The sequence below is a fragment of the Halichoerus grypus genome, chromosome 3 (genome assembly GCF_964656455.1).
Source record: "Halichoerus grypus chromosome 3, mHalGry1.hap1.1, whole genome shotgun sequence".
NCBI classification, from domain to species: domain Eukaryota; kingdom Metazoa; phylum Chordata; class Mammalia; order Carnivora; family Phocidae; genus Halichoerus; species Halichoerus grypus.
Window position 1 is genome coordinate 83,632,172 of NC_135714.1, and position 15,978 is coordinate 83,648,149.

Sequence of the window (15,978 nt, forward strand, 5' to 3'; positions counted from 1 at the left end):
AAGCAGGCTCCATGCCCAGCACGGAGCCCGTCGCAGGGTTGGATCTCACGACCCTGAGATCATGACCTGAGCCAAAATCGAGAGTCAGGTGCTTAACCTACTGAGCCACCCCAGTGCCCAGAAAAGATTATTTTATTAAATGTATTCACACTGCTAATTTCAAGCCAGCCAGGAAGCCTGGGAAAATATTTTGTTGGGGATGGATTAAAATGAACCAAAAACATAGCTAATTCCATACCATATTCATTTAATTCATTCATTTATTATGCAGTTAACATATAGTAAGGTAGGTAAGTTAAGTATTTGTGTGTGTGTGTGTTTTAAATCTATGAGTCTTAAAAATCTGGTCAAAATCAAGGATAATGAAAGCATAGGTAAGGATTTAGTGGGAGTGTCCTCTATAAAATTAGATCTTGAACTTTCTTACTGACTTGAATATGAACAAGAAAAATAATCTAGAAAGTGAATCAGAATTCCAGAGAAAAGGATAAATTCTGTGTATCATGGATGAGAAGGGGAGAGTCATGATGAAAAGAGAGAGATTGGAAAGAACTTTTTTTATAGGCATTTCACTGTGGATTATCCTATTTTTGATTAATTGAAAACAATGGCTATTGCCTCCTCATTCTGAAAACATTTTAGAAGTCACTTGTGATTAAGCAAACCTCAGTACACCTGGGAAATTAAAATCAAAAGCATGGTATTTGACAATTGAATGTATTTCCTTGCTATCATGCCATAACATAGCATTCATTTGATAAAATATCTTGATGGTTTCTCTCCATGTCTTTACCTAATTTCCCATTTTAGGCATTTAACTAAATTTAACAAGTACACCTTAGAACATTTTAATATTTCCTGACTATTTTATTTTATTTTAAGATTTTATTTATTTGAGAAGGAGAGAACGCAAGCAGGGGGAGAGGGAGAAGGAGAAGCAGACTGAGCAGGGAGCCCGAGGCGGGGCTGGATCCCAGGGTCCTGGGATCATGAGCTGAGCCGAAGGCAGACACTTAACCGACTGAGCACCCAGGTTCCCCTGACTGTTTTAAAACATTACCTTAGCAGTCATTTACCCTCAAGTTCCTTTTTATGATGGTCAGGGAAAGTATACCATTTCTCTTAGAAAGTGTACTGTAATAGCCAAATAGGAATCAGTCCAAGTTGTTTACAAAGGTAGTTCAATCCTGTGTTGAAATAAATGGATGATTTTGGGGGGACAGTTGTGCTATATTTACTAAGTATTTGTTAAACTGGAAGAATCCAGTCATTCAAGGCAAGCCACAAAAAACAGTAATTTTATTGCGGAGCCACTTAAGTATCTTCACATAGATATCCGCATCAGTATGCCGGTACCAAATTTATGGTCATCCTCATTCACCAAATTGCAATCCCTCCCACACCCCCCATGCACATTAAGGCATGCAGGTGTCAGCCCACTGTGGTCCATTTGGTAAGTTCCCCATGCCAGAAATTTAGGATCCCATTCTTCATGCATTCTCATTTATCTCCTCCAATCCCCAAGTTCTATTAATTCAGCCTCCTCCTCTCCTCCAGAATCCGTCCCTTCCTCCTTGAATTTCTAACTTTCGTTTTTGCACTGTCTCCTGATTCATTATCTCCTTCAGTTCTGTCATTCATTCCAACATAAAGGTCAGCTTTCCAAAGCGCAAGTCTGATCATGTCATAATCTTTATTTCTGAAATGAATCTCTGTTGTCTTCACAGGCTCGTTCCTGCACAGCTCACCTCCCACCCTTGCTCCTCCCCCATCCCCTATTTCTCAAATCATCCACATCAGTTTTCAGTTCCTTACCCTCTGTGTGTTCTCCCTTTGAATGCCTCTGCATACGCACTCCCTGTGTGAGGAGTGTCCTTCCCTTCCTCGCCAACTACTCAACCTTCAGGGATGGTCTGGCGTCGTCATTTCTCTCTCGCTCTCCTCTATCCATTCTCCCTGACCTCTCCATGAAGTTATGTGCTTGCAATCCATGTTCTCTTGACTTCTTAGGTTTTCTAGACAGAAAATACGTTGAGGGTGAGGATTTTATCTTACTTTTTCTTTGCATAGTACCTGTAAGTTTGCTAAATGAGTAAGTAAATAACTAGACAGAATGTCAGCAAGTATTGACTAGGTAGCTATTGATTAAACTGTGTGGCTCTGGGCAAATTAACTTCTCTGGGTTTCATTTTCTCTGTATAAAAATGAAAGGGTTAGACTAAATGACCATCTACTTCTAAAATTCTTTGTTTCTTTGATATAATATTATTTGGAAGACTTCAGATTTTCTTGCTCTATTGAGCAAGGTCACGTTAAGGAAAATGTGTGTGAGAAGGTACAAAGACAATTCTTGACTGTCATTATGATAATATGAGGAACTGTTCATTTTTGGATTATGAGTTATCATTTATAGTCAGTCTAGTTTCTTTGTGACATCAGGTGTTTCTGGGGTTGCATCTTTTTGTTATTAATCTCCACTATATATTTACATTCATATTTCTCCAAAGAAATTGAAGACACGCTTGATACAGAAATTGAATATAAAATACAATATTTTAACTCTAACTGGGTTCAAGTTCTCCTTAATTATAACTATAGTTGGAGGAGGAAAAAAGGGAAGTGGTAGTAATGTAAGCTCAATCCTCATGTGTCAGAACAAGAACATAATGTCTAAAATCGACAAATTAAGAAAAAAGATATAAACATAGTATTTGGAGATACGAAAAGAACCCCCAGGAAAATCAAAAAGAGAAAGTTAAGAGTGTTAAAAAGTCAGTCACTCTGAAAAGCAGGACTGGAGATGACGAGAGGTGGGGTAGGGGAATCTTTGCTTTTTTGTAGAAGCTCTTCTACCTTTGCATAGTAGGATATCTTTTTTAACCATTAATTCATTTGAATATATGTTGGGTCCTTTCCATGTGCCAGGTTCTAGGAACTGGGAATACTGAACAAGACAGAAATCCATGATTTCATGGAGCTTAGATCATGTAATGTTTTCAGTTTTAAAAATTTTCTCTTTACATTAGCCTTTTAAAAATTGAAGAATCACGTAACTAAAAGATTGCATTAATCATAAGAGTACAGCTTTAATGATTTACCTCAAAGTGAATACACTTAACTTAGGTGGTGCTCTAGAAAGAACATTACCAGCACCCCAAAAGCCCTATTTCTGCCCCTTCATGGTCAGGACACCTACCCTTCACTCTCATTTAAAAAGTTTCAGTAATGGAGCACCTGGGTGGCTCAGTCGGTTGGGCGTCTGCCTCCCGCTCAGGTCATGATCTCAGGGTCCTGGGATTGAGCCCCGCATGAGAAGCCTGCTTCTCCCTGTCGTGCTCCCCCTGCTTGTACGCACGCTCTCTCTCTTTCTCTGTCAAATAAATAAATAAAATCTTAAAAAAAAAAGTTTTCACTAATGACTTTTGGATTATATGCATGTTGATTCCATGAGTCCACAGATAAATTCATCCACATGCAATTGCGAATTAACTGAATGAATTCATTACTCCAAGGTGCTAAAAATGAGCTTCACACAAGGAGGAACTGTGCTATGATTAAAAGCCCTAAGATGAGTTCATTTGAGACTTTAATCACTAAACAAAATATAATTTGTAAAAATAAAAAACAAATCACATTTTCATATTAATTTGTCATTTACGAGTTTGAGTAAATATTTTGTTTATTGCCCAGCAGTCGAGGTCACTGACAAAGAGATATGGGAGAAAGAAGTATTCACATCAGACCTTATCAGACGTGGGAGAGAATGTAGTTCACTTTTTTCTTCCTTTAGAGATTGACATCTGCATAAATTGAAGGATTTATGTGAGTGGTCAATGTGGAAATGCCTTTATAACTAGATTTAAGGACTGAAAGTTCCCTGTATAAGGCCTGATTTTGATGCTTACAAATCATCATTTGTGTGTTTGTGTAATTGGAAGGTCACTGTTGTTCTTATTTCTTCAAGGAAACCCTTTTCTCCCTCCAGAGTGATTGTCACCATATCCATAGAACCAAGCAAGTATTGCTGGTTCACATGATTAATTCTTTTCATTTAAAACATAAAGGATATACTTTTATAGATATGTGAGGATAAATAAAAATGAAAATCCAACTGAAGTTGTCATACTCAAATTTAAGAGAACTTGATTGTTTTCTCTGTATCTGATCAAAATAATATTAATCTCTAATTCATAATTCTTGAGGTCTACTTCCTCTTCAGTCTGACAATACAAATACTCCAAAATGGTGCTCAAGACAAAGGCCAGACATGAAATTAAAATTTGGTTGTACTACATTTTTTTAATTAAGTCTTAATTTTTTTTACAGCAGTTTAAGGTTCACAACAAAATTGAGGGTAAGGTACAGAGATTTCCCGTACACCCCTGCCCCTGTATATGCATAGTCTCCCCATTATCAGCATCTCTCATCAGAGTGGTACATTCGTTACAGTTGATGAAACTACATTGACACATTATAAGCACCCAAAGTCCATAGTTTGTGTATGGTTCCTTCTTGGTGGTGTGCATTCTTTGGGTTTGGACAAATATACAAGGACATGTATCCATCATTACGGTATCATACAAGAGTATTTTCACTGCCCTAAAAGTCCTCTGTGTTCCACCTATTCATCCTTCACCTGCTACCCCCACCATCATACTCTTATTTTTAGAGAAGAAACCTGTAGTAAATCAAATCCCTTTCTGATGCCACCTGAATGAAAGACCTCAAACTTTGAGTAAATGTATTGAATTGGTTTTTATGTGGAAATGGAAGACAACAATATCTCATGAGTGAATTCAGTTGTAACATGTTAAGGTTTTATCTAATTTACTGTAATCTTTAGAGAACTTCTCTAGCTCTACAGATTTAGATTCATCATTTTCTTCCTACTATATATTAACAAAAATAAATTTTACTTAGAATGGAATCTGCCATTTAATATATATCACCCTTAATTATAATATTAGAAAATGTCCAGAACATCTTTTTGACCTTATAAATTTCAATCATTTATGATTAAGAAAACAATCATGGGCAAAGATTGATACTTATGGAACATATTAGAATGCATTCTGATCTTTCTCAGAAAATCTCTGTCCTCCATGGGTACAGTGGACATGATACAGCAAGAATTTATATGCTTCTCTCACACAGGGAAAAGAAGTTATATTTACTATGTTTTATTGATTCTAAGAGGTACTTCTCTCCCTTCCCAGTGTAACATCTTGACTTAATTATATGTATTTGAGGATTTTCTAGGTATCTTTCTGTTACTGGTTTCGAATTTAATTTTATTGTGTTTAGATAACATATCTGTATGCTTTCACTTCTTTGAAATTTATTGAGATTTGTTTTATGGTCCAGCCTACAGTCTGTCTTGGTGAATGTTCCACATGCACTTGTGTCTTCCACAGTCATTGGAGTGTTCTATACATGCACTTAGTTTTATTAATGATGTTGTTCCTACATTTTCTATATCTTTACTGATGTTCTGTTGATTTGCTTTCATCAATTACTGAGAGAGGAGTGTTAAAAATGTTAACTATAATTGTAGATATTTCCATTTCTTCCTTTAGTTCTGCCACGTTTGCTTCTTGTATTTTGAAGCTCTCTTAATACGTGCATACACATTAAGATCATTATTTCTCTGTGATGAATTGACCCTTTTATTCTTAAGAAATGGTTCTCTTTGCCCCTGGTAATATTTCTTCTCTTGAAGTCTACTGTATCTGATATTTTAGTATAACATGCTTTTTTATATTTAGTATTTCCATGGTTTAACTGTCATAACTTTCCATCCTGATACTTTTAAACTACTTGAGTCTTTAATATTTAATTTTTAACAATTTCTATGAAAAGCATATACTTGGGTCTTGCTTTTTTTGTCCACGCTGACCATCTCTACCTTCTTTTGGCCTGTTTAGTCCATTTCCATTGATTATAATTATTGATATCATTGGGCTTAAGGTACCATCTTGGTAATTATTATCTACTTGTGCCATCTGTTCTTTATCTATTGTTTCCCTCCCTTCCTGCCATCTTTTGAATAAGTTTATTTTTTAAATTCCATTTCATCTCCTTCATTGCCTATATTTTAAACTGTTTACTTTAGGGATTACAATATGCATCCTTGAGTCTACCACAAGTTCATACTGTAACATTTCATATATAAGAACTTGACAGTGGTATACTTCTACTTGTCCTTTTCCCTTCCTCTGTGCTATTTTTGTTACACATTTTACTTCTACATATGTTATAAACCCCAAAATATATTGTATTTTTTTTAATAGCACACAAGAGAAAAGTCTTATATTTACCCACATTTTCATCATCTTTGGCGTTTTTCATTCTTTCATGTAGATCCAAATTTCTATCCAGTATCATTTCCCTTCAGCATGAAGAACTTTCTTTAACAGGCTGCGGGCCTGCTAGGGATGAATTCTCTCAGCTCTTGTTTATTTGAAAAATGTCAGTTTCACCTTAATTTGTAAAGGTTATTTTTGCTGAGTAGAGAACTGTACGCTTATCTTTTTTTCTTTCAGTATTTTCATCATTGTTTCTGATAAGTCAGCCATCATACTTACCATTATCCCCCCTTGTCCCTGGATGTTTTTAGGATTGTTTTCTTTAGCATTAATTTTTATCAATTTGGTTGTGATGTGACTATGCATGGTTTTGTCTTTATCCAACATGGGGATCTTTGAGATTCTTGGATCTATGGGTTGATTTTTTTTTTAAACCAAATTTGGAAAATTCTTGGCCATTATTTCTTCAAATATTTTTTCTTCTCTCTCTTTCTAGGGCTCTAAATGACACATATGTTTAAGACCACCTGATACCATCTCATAGGTCATTAAAGGTGTCTTAATTTCTTTCTGCCTTTTTTCTCTCTGCTTCAGTTTAGATAGATTTTATTGACTGATATTCAAGCTTATTGATCCTTTCTTCTAGTGTTCAATATGCTGATCAGGTCACCTAATAAAATCCCATTTTGATGTAGAATTTTCCATTGGTTCTTTTTCTTTTTTATTTCCATTTCTCTTCCAAGATTCCCTATCCATTTATTATGTTCATCTTTTCCTTTATATTCTTGGACATACTGCTATTTTTTTTTAAAGATTTTATTTATTTATTTGACAGAGACACAGCGAGAGAAGGAACACAAGCAGGGGGAGAGAGAGAGGGAGAAGCAGGCTTCCCGCCGAGCAGGGAGCCTGATGCAGGGCTCGATCCCAGGACCCTGGGATCATGTCCTGAGCCGAAGGCAGACGCTTAATGACTGAGCCACCCAGGCGCACCTGGACATATTGCTATTAACAGTTTTAAAGTCATTGGTTGCCAGTTCCATAATTTGTGTCATTATTTTCTTTTGAGTCATGTTTTCCTACTTCTTTGCATGTTTTGTCCTTTTTGTTGTACATTGTGGGTACTACATTGTAGAGAGGATGTATTTTTGTCTTCCTTTAAAGAGTGTTGAGTTCTGTTGTAATAGGCAATAAATTTACTGGTGAATCACCTGGTTTTATAAAGTTGGGCTTAGAGTAGTCTTTATTCTAGGGTATTTCCCTTATTTCAATAGCATGGTCTTTCTGGGGTCATAGCTGAATGCTTAGATTATTGAGTGATGTCTCTTTACCCTGGATGATTGGAACTTCAGTGTTTCTCATAGGTTCCCAAAACTTCTGGAATCTCCATTCAGCTCTCAGATCCCCGGCAGCCGTTTTTCTAGTAGACTTGTCCTGCACTACTAGTACAGCTTAGTATGTATTCATTAACCAGAAGTGACCCCTATGCAGATTTCTGAGCCTTTTTGTCTGTGTAAATTCCTCATTTCTGATACCCTGCCCAGTGAGATTGCTGTTCTCTGTTTGGACTCTTACTTCCTTGTGTCGTGGTTTGGAACATACTCTCAGTCAAAAAGTGAACTAGAGCTCACCTCAAGTGTTTCCATGTCCAGTGTCTTCCATTATTGTTTCAATTATTGGTATAGTTTTACAGTTGAGTTGGGCAAGTTCAATAACCATTACCCTGTCATGACTGAAACCAGGAGTCCGCATTTTGACAAATCTGAAATTGCAGTGCTTCCTGCTATTAATATAATATCAATTTTTAAGTCCTTAGTATTTACTAATTTGGTGATAAAAAGAAGCGAAGCTCTTATATCTACTTTTTAGGCATTTTATCCACTTAAGAAGATGGTAAATATATAAAGTTAAATTGTAGTAGACCATTATGTTGTCAAGTGTAAAATCACCAGTACACCTAAGGGTTATAGCCTTTGGGTGGGCTGCATAGCTGTAGGTTACAGAGGAAATACAGGGTTTCTGGGCAGAGGTCAGATTTGAGTAGAGGCTTGAGGAGTAGGTAATATGTAAGTAAGAAAGATGGCATTTCAGAATGCAAGGCTACCATGAACAAAACACAAGGTGGAAATGAGCAAGGCATTTTTGCATGATCAGTCTGTCTGTAATAAAGGGTTTTGGTTAGGACATAGTAATAGATGATGTTTATAATATGATTTAATGTAATAATATAATCTGAGTGGTTGAGGGCTTTTGACCTTATAAGGGAGAATAGTAGGGAGGCTACTACTGTCATTCAAACGTGAGGCAGTGAAAGTTCAACTAGGGTACAGCAGTGGGAATGGAAAGGGGGGGGGACAGACACAAGAAATAATACAAGGAAGAAATCAGCAGAAATTGGTTATTGACTGAGTATGTGTGAGATAAGGAGAGGGAAAGGAGAAAAAGGTGACTGAACTTTTGACCCTGAGTACCCGAGACAGTGATATATTGGCAGAAATTGGGAAGTCAAGAACAGAGCCATTGCAGCAGGAATGATTAATTTGATTTTAGATATTAGAGAGTTGAAAGTATTAAAAGCTTTATAAATTGTTTTTTAATGGTATCAGTGCTTAAAGCTAATAACACTGTATTAATACTTACATTTTGAAGGCTTTATAGTACTAATTTTATTTCTGTTTACATTACAGTATTTTTGGGTAATGTACTTGTTTCGTTTGTTTTATGAGGAACTGAATAAGCAAATACAGTAAAAATGAGTACAAAGTGTGGGGGGTGGGGAGTGGGTTCTGAATAGGACCCTAACAAAGAAAATGTAATTACTGAATTACCAAGATAAATAACCCATGCCCTACACACCCTCCATTTCCCGTGACCCTTACCATGTTGCATTGCTTTTGCCTCTCTGTCTTCGTACTTACTAAACTATTGCATTAGTTAGCTTTCGCTGTGTAAAAAATTACCACAAAGCTAATTAAAACACAAACATTTGTTATTTCCCTCAATTTGGTGGACTCTCTAGGTCATCTGGTCTGGGCTGGCTCTGCTGATCTCTGAAGTCTTGTGGTTGCTCATCTGATGCTGTCTGGTTTAGGGGGGCGTCCAGTAGGACCTCTCTGCTCCACAGGATCTCTCATTCTCCAGTGGGCTAGCTCAGGCTTGTTCACATGGCAGCAGTGTTCCAAAAGAGCAAGAATGGCTATTGCAAGGCCTCTTCAAGCTGGTGTTTTAAACTCACACTTCTGTCTCATTCTGTTGGTCAGAGCAGTTACAGGCCTGCCAAGATTCAAGGGATGGAGGAGAAATAGATTTTATCTTTTGTTGGGTGGGGTTGCAAAGAACGTTTGGTCATTGCTTTCAGTCGACCACAGCTGTGGGCCCTGGGAATACACGCTTGTATACTTTGCTGTCTTTGGTAACTGACACATAGGAAGGCTAAGTATTTTTTTTAATGAATTACTAAATTAATGAAGGGAGGAATGCATTCAAGGAATATTTCAATGTACCTTAGTTTTAAAGATATACATACTTTTATTATACCATTAGTGAGTATGGTGTTTTCTATGGACGTATTTTAGAGAGTCTCTTGATTCTCCTTCTATCCTTTGTAATTGAACAAAGGAGATATCCAAAACTATTGCTGGAGTTATTGTTGTTTTGTATATTCACCACATTTGACTGTCTCAGGAAGAACTGACTTGAGTGCGTTGTCACAGTCCTATTCGGGTTTTCAGGCTATGATCTGGGTAGACTAGCTCCAACCTGAACATGCAGGAGACCAGGAGCAAAGATGCTGGATGAAAATGAATAAAATTGTATGTCAAGGAAAAAAATCATATCTGCCACTTAGGTAAATGAACGAACCAGAGTCTGTGAAGTCAGATTAGCTAGCATTACTCTGTCAACCTCAGCAAAGCACTTACTCTCTGTAAACCTCAGTTTTCTCCTCCAGGACCATATTTCTCAGGAATATTGTGAAAAATAAGTGAAATACACGAAGCACTAGCTATAATTCCTGATTCATGAGAAGTAATCAATAAGTTTAGTTCTTTATACATGTGAAGCAAAGTACTGTCATATGATGGCATTCATCAGGGTTTCTCTTTGTCAGTAACGCCACTTGGGGTCAGATATTTCTTCATTGTAAAGGGTTCTCCTGTGCGTTATAGGATGTTTAGCAGCATCCCTAACCTCTACACACTAGATGCCAGTAGGACTATCCACCAGCATGACAGCTAAAAATGTCTCCAGACGTTGCCAAATGTCCCTAGTGGCAAAATATGCAGACATTTTATTCAAGAGTAATAAGGATAGAGAGAAAGAGGGAATGTGGCAGTGTATCCATACATGTAGGATAGGAAAGAAAAATACTTGATTGTTCTCAGAATGCCTAAAACCCTTACTGTCTCTATTACTTTTCCCATAATCTAACATAAACAAATTTGTTACGCTCTAACAAGATGCTTAACATTTACTATGTGCCACTGACTATGCTAATAAGCTTTGCATGAGTTAACAATTGAAGGTTGTATATGTGTCTGCCATCTCGACTAGATTGGCATTCCACTGTGAACAGGGACCTTGTACCAGCTCCAACTGTGATGTATTTGTACTTCTGAGGGAGCTATTTTCTATGTTGGTCACATTGGTAGCATTGCATCCAAATAAAGCATTAAGGAACTGAAAATGGTTGGAGGTGTGGAAAGCATGGAAAATGAGTATACAAATCTAAAATGTGGTAGATTACAAATACTGATTTTTTTTCAAAAACTTCTTTAATAGAGCTATTTTGAGAAAAGTAAACCCACCATTAACATTTCTTTCATCATCACTAAACCGATATATCAGAAGAAAGATATAAATAAATAGCCCCTTTAAAGTTAAATTTTTTCTATTATATTTATTTGAAGAGGATTCCAGTAGTGCTTAGAAATTGTTCACTCATTCATACTTCATGTGTGATTCACTGTGTCATTAATTGTTAAAGATGTTGGAGTTAAACTTTAAGTTTAAGCTTAAACTTTAAGTTCAGCATAGTGTTTTTCTCTTTTTTCTTAAAAACATATATTTCTAATTACATAAATGAGTTAGAAGATTACAACATAGGAATGGATAACTTAAGGAGTAATAATCTCCATGTCACTATATATGGATCCAAATATTATTTTTAACAGCTACATAATATATAAGGTATGAGTGTAGCCTAATTATAATTAAGCAATCTGCTATCAAAGGACATTTAGATTGTTTCCAGTTTTTTGCGGCAGTGCATATCCTTGTACTAATATTTTTGCACATATGCTCATATAATTCTTTAGTACAAATTTCTGGAAGTGGAATTGCAGAGTCAAAAGATAATCTCAGTTGAATGTTTCCCATTATGTGTAGTACACATGTTTGTATACCTTACAGTACACTTCCTCTAAGTAATTCCTCTGTCTAATTTTTCCAAAGAAGACATCCAAGTGGCCAACAGACACATGAAAAAGTGCTCAACATTGCTCGGCATCAGGGAAATCCAAATCAAAACCTCAATGAGATACCACCTCACACCAGTCAGAATGGCTAAAAATAACAAGTCAGGAAACAACAGATGTTGGCAGAGATGCAGAGAAAGGGGAACCCTCCTACACTGTTGGTGGGAATGCAAGCTGGTGCAGCCACTCTGGAAAACAGTATGGAGGTTCCTCAAAAAGTTGAAAATAGAGCTACCATATGATCCAGCAATTGCACTACTGGGTATTTACCCCAAAGATACAAATGTAGGGATCCGAAGGGTATGTGCACCCTGATGTTTATAGCAGCAATGTTCACAATAGCCAAACTGTGGAAAGAGCCAAGATGTCCATCGACAGATGAAGGATAAAGAAGATGTGGTATATATATATACAATGGAATATTATGCAGCCATCAAAAGGAATGAGATCTTGCCATTTGCAACGATGTGGATGGAACTGGAGGGTGTTATGCTGAGTGAAATAAGTCAATCAGAGAAAGACATGTATCATATGACCTCACTGATATGAGGAATTCTTAATCTCAGGAAACAAACTGAAGGTTGCTGGAGTGGGGGGTGGGGTGGGAGGGATGGGGTGGCTGGGTGATAGACATTGGGGAGGGTATGTGCTATGGTGAGCGCTGGTGAATTGTGCAAGACTGTTGAATCACAGATCTGTACCTCTGAAACAAATAATGCAGTATATGTTAAGAAAAAAAAAAGAAGATAGTAGGAGGGGAAGAATGAAGGGGGGGAAATCGGAGGGGGAGACAAACCATGAGAGACGATGGACTCTGAAAAACAAACTGAGGGTTCTAGAGGGGAGGGGGGGTGGGAGGATGGGTTAACCTGGTGATGGGTATTAAAGAGGGCACGTTCTGCATGGAGTACTGGGTGTTATGCACAGACAATGAATCATGGAACACTACATCAAAAACTGATGATGTAATGTATGGTGATTAATATAACAATAAAAAAAGTCAATAAAAAAAATTCCTCTGTCTAGGGGTGCCTGGGTGGCTCAGGTGGTTAAGCATCTGCCTTCGGCTCAGGTCATGATCCCAGGGTCCTGGGATCGAGCCCCACATTGGGCTCCTGGCTCAGCGGGGAGCCTGCTTCTCCTTCTCCCTCTGCCTCTCTCCCTGCTCATGCTCTCTCTCTCTGTATCTCTGTGTCTCAAATGAATAAATAAAGTCTTTAAAAAAAAAAAATTCCTCTGTCTAGATAAATAGCCTTTATCTATATCAATTTATCATTCAACACAGAAATGGTGAAAAGTCACTGTCTTTCCTATAATTTCATCCTCACTGCTATCCAGGATGAGGTATTAAAATTACACCTAAGTGGTTTCTGTTATAGCTGATTATAATCTTGAAAATAGAGACACTTTATCTCTCTGATTCCCAACTGTGTCCTCTGAATGGCACCTAAAATTCTGTTTTTCTAACTGCAGATTGTCACCCATTAGGGGGTTTGAAAAGTTTGTTGTTTTTCTTTTTAGTGAAATCTAATAGAACAAAAAGAGTATGTTTCCTTACAGTGGGCCCTGCTCAAAAAATGTGAGTATATCTGATCCTAGAAAATTCCTCCACTTATAAGGAGGGAAGTGGGCTTGGTCTTGCTGCCTTCACTAAGAACTCTTTGTGCTGGCCTTTGAGGTCAGTGGTGCGATTGTCACAGATGTGCAGAAAAGAATCCATTAGGCATTTCATATAGAACTCGTCACGTATTTAGAACTTAGCCAGTTATAACATTATGCCTCTCATGTGAGAAACACAAACAATTCGCTGGGGAAGCTATTTTTATTGTTAGCTAGCTACATTTTCTATTTCTCTTTCCACGGTGTGAACATTTTCCTGAAAACCTCACCATTGGAGGAGAGAGATGCAGAGCTTACGCCCATCTTCTCACTAGTCAACGCAGTATCTTCCTCTCTGTTTCAAGGTCCTTCCTCAAAAGCACAGAACTGTGTGAAGGGAAAGTGAGAGGAAGGGCTCAGGGAGCAGGGGGGCGGGAGGGGCTTTCCCTGGTCTTTCCTAATCCTTCAGTTCCAAAGGCTTAGTTGGTATTTCAGAATTTTGAAATAAAACTTGCTTTTACAATTAATGCAAATATTACTCAGTGATTCATCCTTTCCAAAGAATTCTTGGTTTCTTTTGACATTTTATTTTTAAATTATGAATTAACATTGACATCACTCTGAGGGTTCCTGTTACCTCAGCTCTTTATGGTGAATTTAACTGCCTTACAAAGCCTGTAAAAGTTCAGATTTTAATCACCACCCTGGTATCTCTTGGGCTGCTGTTGGGCTTTTAAAACAGTGATCTTTTGGCACACATTTGGGCAAAAAGCATGGAGAGGGTGTTGGCAGGAGGACTGTGTTTAATTGGGTAGTTTGTCCAGTGCCTACAGTTTAGAGATCTTCATTAAAATTTTAACTACAGTAAAGATCATGATAAGAACCCTGTGGCAGTTCTAATAGAGTAATTTTAGTTGAGTTTTTAAAATCAAAGTGAGGGCCACTTTATATTCAAAGGTCAGGAAGCCATCCACAGCTGCACGTACAGGTACACATATATATTCAAAGTAACAGGTGCTCAGTGGATTCTGTCCATTTAATAAGTCAACAGTCTCGCCTCTGCTTTTGAAGACCATAGGCTAAGATTGTTTGAGAGGATTCAGGGGGTCAGCCCACGTTAATGGAAAGCCTAAAGGCAAAAAAGAAAAAAAAATGGTCTTAATATCTTTCTTGGAAGTTTGGACTCCTGGGTGTTCTAAGAATAAGGATTTTCCACATGGACTATTACAACTGGCATTAGCACTGCATTTCAATGTAACACTTACTATTTTACTAGTGTTCTTCAAATAACTGAAAATTATGATGATGACTCTTTAATATAGATATATACCTAAGTACATATAAAAATCCAAGTTTACAAAAAGAGCTGTGATTTGTTCTTTGAATAAGCATTTATTAGTCAACTAACCTCCTGCAAGCTCAGCAAAGTTCTACTGTTGTCAGAGGTCGATCCCATCAAAACCTCTCATTTTACAGATGAGGAAACAAGGCCACAGTGAGTTTCGTTGTATATCCAGAGTCACACACCCAAGTAGTGGAAGAACTCTGGAATTTTGAATGACTTAATTCCTTTTTACTGTATCAGGGCAATTTTCCCTTTTTTTTTTTTTTAAGCTACTTACCTTAATTGATTACAGTTATTTGTCAATCTTCAGCAGTTTTATGTTTTAGACAAATATTTCTTTCAAATCCTCATGAAGTTCTTATTTATAGGACACACCTTTTTCCCTTCTGCTGAAGTTGGACACTGCTCTGTATCCCACTAGCAGTCCTCATGAGGCTTGCTCACTCCTTGTCAGGCACAGAGGGCTCTGGCAGGAGAGGACGTCATTGAAAACCAGGGTCCTCTTTGAAGGATCTTGTCCTTACTGGAGATGTATTCATCCAATAGAGAGACCCAGCAATACCCTAGGTCAAAGACCAAAGAGATTTCTTTCTCCCTCACATCACTACCAGTATTAGCTGCCACTCATCGTCATCTCTGTGGTAGAAGCTTGGTCTTCTTCATGTCTAGGTTTTATCCAGAAGGAAAGAGAAAAAAACTAAACAAAACAGAAACATGGAGGACGCACGTCAAGGGCCTTAAGCCCAGACCTACAAGTGGCACACAGATAGTTTTGACATTCCACTGGTGAGCATTTCATCAAGTGGCCATCCCTCATTCTAAGGAAGTGTGGGGTATAGTCTAGCTGAGCAGTCACATTTCCAGCTACAACTATTACCGTGCAAAAGGAGAGTACAGATTTTGGCATACAGTTAACATCCTCAGCCCGAGTCCCAGGTGCTTTATAGACTTCATGGAAAAAAAAAACAAAAAACAAAAAGCTTGTCTCAGGAATGTTGTATACCTGAAATTAATGTAAAATCATGTGTCAACTATATTTTAGTAAAAAATGAAAGAAAAATTTATTTCAGGAATTAATTGCTTTCAGCCTTTTTTTGTCCTTTAATCTTTCACATAAATAGATCTAAAATTTGATCTAGGTAAGTTTAAATAAAATCAGCCTGTATGTAAAGTAATGATAAGGATATTTCTTAAGTAAGTAAATCCAAAATGATATGTGATTTTTAGATACTGTTTTTATCTGGCCATGTGGTTT

At 37.3% G+C, this 15,978-nt stretch overlaps 1 protein-coding gene across 3 annotated transcripts in view; it reads left to right on the forward strand.

Annotated features, from left to right (window-relative positions):
* NFKB1 (nuclear factor kappa B subunit 1) overlaps window positions 1–15,978 on the forward strand; it is a 113,504-nt gene that overhangs the window by 7,002 nt on the left and 90,524 nt on the right. The window lies entirely within an intron of this gene.